This window comes from Phyllobates terribilis, unplaced genomic scaffold, assembly GCF_046119375.1.
Source record: "Phyllobates terribilis strain yellow unplaced genomic scaffold, ASM4611937v1 Scaffold_5__5_contigs__length_657084704, whole genome shotgun sequence".
In the NCBI taxonomy this organism is placed as follows: Eukaryota; Metazoa; Chordata; class Amphibia; order Anura; family Dendrobatidae; genus Phyllobates; species Phyllobates terribilis.
Genome location: NW_027362765.1, coordinates 116,049,929 through 116,057,626, shown reverse-complemented (window position 1 = coordinate 116,057,626; position 7,698 = coordinate 116,049,929).

The window sequence follows — 7,698 nt, the reverse complement described above, 5'->3', positions numbered from 1 at the left end:
TTTTCAAAGATTGGACATATATAGCAGCAAGTCCAAGCAGCACAGAGTATTTCAGAAGTTATGTGCTGATCTTCTGTGATATCATAGTCTAAGGGACTAGAAGACAGACTCCTCCCCAGCAGTAAAAAAAGGGGATTTTTTTTGGAGAGGAGTATGTTGATGTGATGGAAGGTCAAAGGATGAGTCATAGTGCAAGGAGTAAAGGCCTCCAAGCAGCACAGAGTATTTTACAAGAGGGGGTTTGTGGATTCTGAATCACATATTAAAAGTTACATAGTTGAATACATTTTGCTATACAGCAGCACAGAGTATTTTAGGAGAGTGGTTTGTGAATTCTGAATGACAGATTAAAAGTTACATAGTTGAATACATTTTGCTATACAGCAGCACAGAGTATTTTAGGAGAGTGGTTTGTGAATTCTGAATGACAGATTAAAAGTTACATAGTTGAATACATTTTGCTATACAGCAGCACAGAGTATTTCAGGAGAGTGGTTTGTGGATTCTGAATCACATATTAAAAGTTACATAGTTGAATACATTTTGCTATACAGCAGCACAGAGTATTTTAGGAGAGTGGTTTGTGAATTCTGAATGACAGATTAAAAGTTACATAGTTGAATACATTTTGCTATACAGCAGCACAGAGTATTTCAGGAGAGTGGTTTGTGAATTCTGAATGACAGATTAAAAGTTACATAGTTGAATCAATTTGGCTGCACAGCATCACAGAGTATTTCAGGAGAGGATTTTTGTTTATGATGTGAGAGGTCACAGATTAGGATAAACAGCTAGCAGAAGGAGCAGCAGCACAGAGTATTTCAGGATATAAATCTCCTGGTCTTGAGGTCTCAGAGTAACGCCTATTTAATGCAGCACAAAGTATTTCAGGAGAAGAGTGTGCTGATTTAAAGGTAGCATACAGACTGTGATCTACATAGTAGGGGTCCCCAGCTGCAGCAGCACAGAGCATTTCAGGAAATCTATACTAATCATCTCCCTTTGGATTTGTTAATGCCAATTCACCCTTTTTATTGCCACAACTACAAATCCCATAATGCCTTGAAACCCTATGTACAACCCCAGTGTGCTGGATGGAGAGAAGGGAGTAGCAGCAATTTGACTGGGAAATCTACTTTTGCTAAGCAAATATCAGAACCACAACCCGGGAGAAAAGCCGCTGAAAATGCTGAAAAAGGCACAGTAAACAGGACTGCCTGATACCAGGCTGATTTATGAGGCGGCGTGACCACTCCTTGTATCCAGGCCAACAGCAGAAGAATAAAAGCAGCAAGAGACCTGCCACATAAAACCCTACCATTGTGACACTGGAAGATTAGTGGCTACATGGTGTTAATATAGCTGTTATTTCCCATCAGGCCTCAGAATGAAGTGCAGAACACAAGCACAGTGTCCTCATGATGAGTAATGGACGAGCGCTGCAATACATCCCACTGTATATGTCGCCAACAGACACTGTAGAAAAAGGATACCAGGCAGTGTCTTTTTTTTCTAATGTACCTTTTTCTAAGATTCCATGTTCTACTACTCTATGCCGTCATATATTCTTGTACATAAGAGCAGTATTATTATAGTTATATTCTTGTACATAGGGACAGTATTATAGCAGCTATATTCTTATACATAGGAGCAGTATTATAGTAGTTATATTCTTGTACATAGAGGGCAGGATTATAGTAGTTATATTCTTGTACATAGGAGCAGTATTATAGTAGTTATATTCTTGTACATAGAGGCAGTATTATAGTAGTTATATTCTTCTACATAGGAGCAGTATTATAGTAGTTATATTCTTGTACATAGGGTAGTATTATAGCAGTTATATTCTTGTACATAGGAGCAGTATTATGATAGTTATATTCTTGTACATAGGAGCAGTATTATAGTAGTTATATTCTTGTACATAGGAGCAGTATTATAGTAGTTATATTCTTGTACATAGGAGGCAGTATTATAGTAGTTATATTCTTGTACATAGGAGCAGTATTATAGTAGTTATATTCTTGTACATAAGAGCAGTATTATAGTAGTTATATTCTTGTACATAGAGGCAGTATTATAGTAGTTATATTCTTGTTCATAGGAGCAGTATTATAGTAGTTATATTCTTGTACATAGGAGCAGTATTATAGCAGTTATATTCTTGTACATAGGAGCAGTATTATAGTAGTTATAGTCCTGTACATAGGGGGCAGTATTATAGTAGTTATATCATTGTACATAGGAGCAGTATTATAGTAGTTATATTCTTGTACATAAGAGCAGTATTATAGTAGTTATATTCTTGTACATAGAGGCAGTATTATAGTAGTTATATTCTTGTATATAGGGGGCAGTATTATAGTAGTTATATTCTTGTACATAGGGGTCATTATTATAGTAGTTATATTCTTGTACATAGGGGTCATTATTATAGTAGTTATATTCTTGTACATAGGGGCAGTATTATAGTAGTTATATTCTTGTACTTAGGGGCAGGATTATAGTAGTTATATTCTTGTACATAGGAGACAGTATTATAATAGTTATACTCTTATACATAGGAGCAGTATTATAGTAGTTATATTCTTGTACATAGAGACAGTATTATAATAGTTATATTCTCGTATATAGGGGGCAGTATTATAGAAGTTATATCCTTGAACATAGGGGGCATTATTACATTAGTTATAGTCTTGTATTTCCAAAGGGATGCAGCACTTTTGAAATTACTAAGATATTGGGGCATGATCACAGAACCATCAAAAGTTTTGTTGCAAATAGTCAACAGGTTTGCAAAAGACGTATTAACGAAAAAAAAAGCATATTGCCTGCCTAAGATTTGAGAAGAATCAAATGAGAAGCGACCAGGAAGCCATCACGCTGCAGTGCTGTCATACTTTAGAACTGCAACCTCCCTGGAGGCTCAGAAGTACCAGGTGTTAAGTGCTCAGAGGCATGGCTGAAGTGAGGAGGCTGAGCCCGACCACCGCTGAGCAAGGCATAGAAATGGAAACATATACTGGGCCAAGAATTATCTGAAGACAAATTCTTCAAAGGATTAATGGACTGATGAGATGAGGGTGACTCTTGATGGATCAGACGGCTGGGCCCGTGGCTGAATCAGTAACTGGCACAGACCTCTTCCTCCATTCAGATGCCAGTGAGGTGGAGGTGGGGTACTTCTAGGGGCTGGTATTATTAAAGACGAGCTAGTTGGACCTTTTCAGATTGAAGATGGACTCAAAATCTACTCCCAAACCTACTGCCAGTTTCTAGAAGAGACTTTCTAGCACAGGAAAAAGTATGCATCTTCCAAGAACACCAACCATGATTTTTATGCAGGACAATGCTGCATCGCAGCACCGAAGTCTCCACTGCTTGACTCCCAATAATGGCCTTAAAGGTGAAGGGATAATGACATGGCCGCCTCCTTACCTGACCTAAACCCTAATGAGAACTTGTGGGCTCTTCTTAAATGGAAGATTTATGGTGAAGGAAAACAGTCACCTCTCTGATCAGTGTCTGGGGCTGTGGTTGGTGCGGCCCAAAAAGTTGGCCATCAACAGATTAAGAAGCTGACAGACTCCATGGATGGAGTTTATGACTATTGCTAAAAAGAAGGACGGCTATATTGGTCACCGATAGTTTTTTTTAAAATGTATTTTGTACATTGAGTAGTTTGGTTATTATTCTCACTGTAACAGATGAAAATAAACAAGTCAGATGGACAATTTAAGGTTTTTATTTAGTTGCATAATAATTCTGCACACAGAGATATTCTCCTAAAAAAAGACAAAACCTCACTTTTACTTTCTTAAATATTCAGTTTTATTAACATTTTCCATTGACCGACAGCACTGTTGTTGTTCAATAATAAAATTAGTCATCAAAAAGACAAATCGCCTAATAATTGTGCACATTGTGTACTACTTATTAACTTGTATATAGTACACTATGATGCACTGCATATGGAGGCTGTGTATAAAGGGGCTGAGGAGCGATGTACTGCAGAAGAAGGCTGCATACAGTGGCGGAGGAGTGATATACTGCAGGTGGAGCTGTATGTACAGGGGCTGAAGAGCAATGTACTGCATATGGAAGTTGTGTATACAGGGGCTGAGGAGCAATGTACTGTATATAGAGGCTCTGTATATCTAGGCTGAGGAGTCATGTATTACAAATTGAGGCTATGTATACAGGGGCTGAGGAGCAATGTACTGCAGATGTAGACTGTATACAGGGGTTGAGGAGCGATGTACTGCATATAGAGACTGTGTATAGAGGGAGCTGAGGAGCAATGTAGTGTTTATAGAGGCTGTATATAGAGGAGCTGAGGAGCGATGTACTGCATATAATAGCTCTATATAGAGGGGCTGAGAAGAGATATTCTGCATATGGAGACTGTGTATAGAGGGAGCTGAGGAGCAATGTAGTGTTTATAGAGGCTGTATATAGAGGGGCTGAGGAGCGATGTACTGCATATAAAGGGTGTATATAGAGGAGTTGAGAAGGGATGTACTGCTTATAAAGGCTGTATATAGAGGGGCTGAAAAGCGATGTACTGCATATGGAGACTGTGTCAAGAGGGGCTGAGGAGCAATATACTGCAGAAGAAGAGTGTATACACGGGCTGAAGAGTGATACACTGCAGATGGAACTGTATGTACAGGGGCTGAAGAGCAATGTAATGCATTTGGAAACTGTATAAAGGGGCTGATGAGCAATGTACTGCATATGGAGGCTGTATAGAGGGGCTGAGGAGTGATATACTGCAGAAGAATACTGTATACAGTAGTAGAGGAGTGGTGTGCTGCAGAAGAAGGCTGTATCTTCAGGGGTTGAGGAGCAATGTACTGCATTTGGAAGCTGTGTGTAGAGGGGCTAAGGAGTAATGTACTGTCTATGGATACTGTGTGTAGAGAGGCTGAGGAACAATGTATTGCATATGAAGGATGTGTAAATAGACTTTAAATAGACAGGTTTAAGGAGCGATATACTGCAGAAGGAGCTGTGTATAGAAGTGTTGAGGATCAATGTACTGCATATGGAGGCTGCGTTTACAGAGGTTGAGGAATGATGTACTGCATATGGATGCTGGGTATAAAGGGTTTAAGGAGTGATGGGGCTGTATATAGAGGGGATATACTTCTGTATTGCAGAAGATGGCTGAATATAGATGGTCTGGGGAGCGATGTACTGCAGGAGGGGGCTGTATATAGAAGCTTGATGAGTGATGTACTGCAGGAAGGGGCAGTATATAGAGGAGTGATGTACTGCAGTGTGGGATTGCATTTAGGAGGGTTTGAGAGGAGTAAATCTGTAGTCATTGTCCATGACTGGCTGTGACACCAAGTGAGATTGATCACAGTACACATAGTACTACTCACATTATTGAGTGCTGCTGTAAATCGGTAACTAATTTGTCTGCATCTGGTTCTGTCACACTGATGGCAGGGCTCAAGTGATTGTATATTTAATGTAGCAAAGTGGTGCGCTCTGGACTGGAGCTATTGGGATGGGGGTATGGTGATTGATTTTGGGAAACTGTATATATTTGTACAACAGGGGTGAACTGTGTGGGATGTTATAATCTGGGGAGGAGGGTGATTAAAGGGTTATTACCAAAAAAAGCTATCCACTATTCATAGAATAAGGGATAACTTGCTGATCCTAAAATCGGCCCTCGGCAGCCCCATATTGAATAACACAGAGATGCACTTGAGAGACCTCAGCTCCATTCATTGTCTATGGGACTTCTGGAAAAAGCCAACCATTGTACTCTGCAATCCCATAGACCAGGCGTGGAGAGGAGGCTGCATATGTGCACCTACACACTATTGAGGATTGAGTTTTGTAGCCCCCTGTGGTTGGACCCTCAGCGACCAGCATGTTGTCCTCTGTCCTACAGATAGGGAATAATTTATTTTTTGGGGGAATAACCCTTTAATTATCATAATACTGGAGGTGTGTGACTATATTCTTAGGAGGGGAACAATTATTGCAGGGTGGTAGGTTACAGTTATTGGGGTTGATGATTATAATCCGAGGGAAGGGGTGACTGATTACAGCAGGGTGGGGGTATGTTATAACCTCGGTGGGGAGGATTATTATATACAATACTTTGGGCTTTTCCCCTGAGCAAAAATTGCCAGCCAGCAACCCCCCAACCGCCCTAGGTCAAGTAGTCATAAATTATTTGTCTCTTCTACATAGAGTCAATAAGCACCTGATAAGGTCACAAGTTCTAAAGATTATGAGGATGAAGTATCATTGTAATACTCTGCAGACTGGCTAGAGATAGACTGGATTTACTGGATTTCATGGACCTTTCTTGACCCTTTTTGCAAAAACACTCCATAAAATGCTGGCCAATGAGCAAAAGGGTTAAAAGGTTTATGCACTCTGCTATCACCCAACGCTGATCACTGGATAGGAGACTTTTGAGACAACTGGAATCGTTATCATGGTGATTAGGGTGATTTTTTTGTGATTATTTTGGTTGAGAATGGATGGCCTCCTGGTCAGTGAGATGTGTTGAGGTCATCTTCAGAAGTATTTTTATTATTCTGGCTATTCTGAAAAATACTTGAGCTCCACCTGGATCATCTGTCTACTGTATGGCTAACCCTTGAATCTTCAGTTATACTCTTATACAATTGGATAGTGTCATAGTAGTTATTTTCTTGTACATAGGGGGCAGTATTATAAAAGTTATATACCGTATATTCCGGCGTATAAGACGACCTGGTGTATAAGACGACCCCCCTACTTTCCTGTTAAAATATAGAGTTTAGGATATATTCACCGTATAAGACTACCCCTTTTCCAACGCATACCAAACACCGGTAAAAATTTAAAAAAAACAGATTTGAATTTAACATGGTCCTTTTTTAATTTAAATTCTTATGACATGCAGGTATATAGCAGGAAAACTGTCACTCATAAACATAAGGCATACAACAACAACATTACTATCATCCATTTTCATCAGCGGCATACACCGGTACCCGACAATTTACAACAGAAAGAATAGAGCTTCACACATAGATTAGATAGCTAGAAATATGTCAGTCACATATATATGAAGTACAGTGACAGTGTTGCTTACTGTACTTGTCATTTAGTGTAAAGGATTTATTAAAAAATATAATAGTGTTTTCGTGCACCGTCTCTTTAAAAAAGCCGGCCGGCAATTCAGCATCTGTACCCGACAATTTAGAATAGAAGGAATAGAGAATCATACATAGATTAGATAGATAGAAACATGTCAGTCACATATATATGAAGTACAGTGACAGTGTTGATTACTGTACTTGTCATTTAGTGTTAAAATAAAGGATTTATTTTAAAAAAAATTGGCGTGGGGTTCCCCTTAATTTTAGTCTCTAGCGGAGGTTAAGCAGACAGCTGGGGCAGATATTTGAAGCCTGGGAAGGGGGTAATACCCACGGAGCTTCCCAGACTACTAATATCAGCCCCCAGCTGAATACCTAGCCTTTACTAGCTATTAAAATGGGGGACCCCCCCAAAAAAATGACGTGGGGTCCCCCCTATTTTAATAGCTAGCAAAGGCTAGGCAGACAGCTGGGGGCTGATATTAATAGCCCAGGAAGGGTGCCATGAATATTGGCCCCCTCCCAGGCTAGAAACACCAGCTGTCAGCCGCCCCAGAAATGGCGCATCCATAGGATGCGC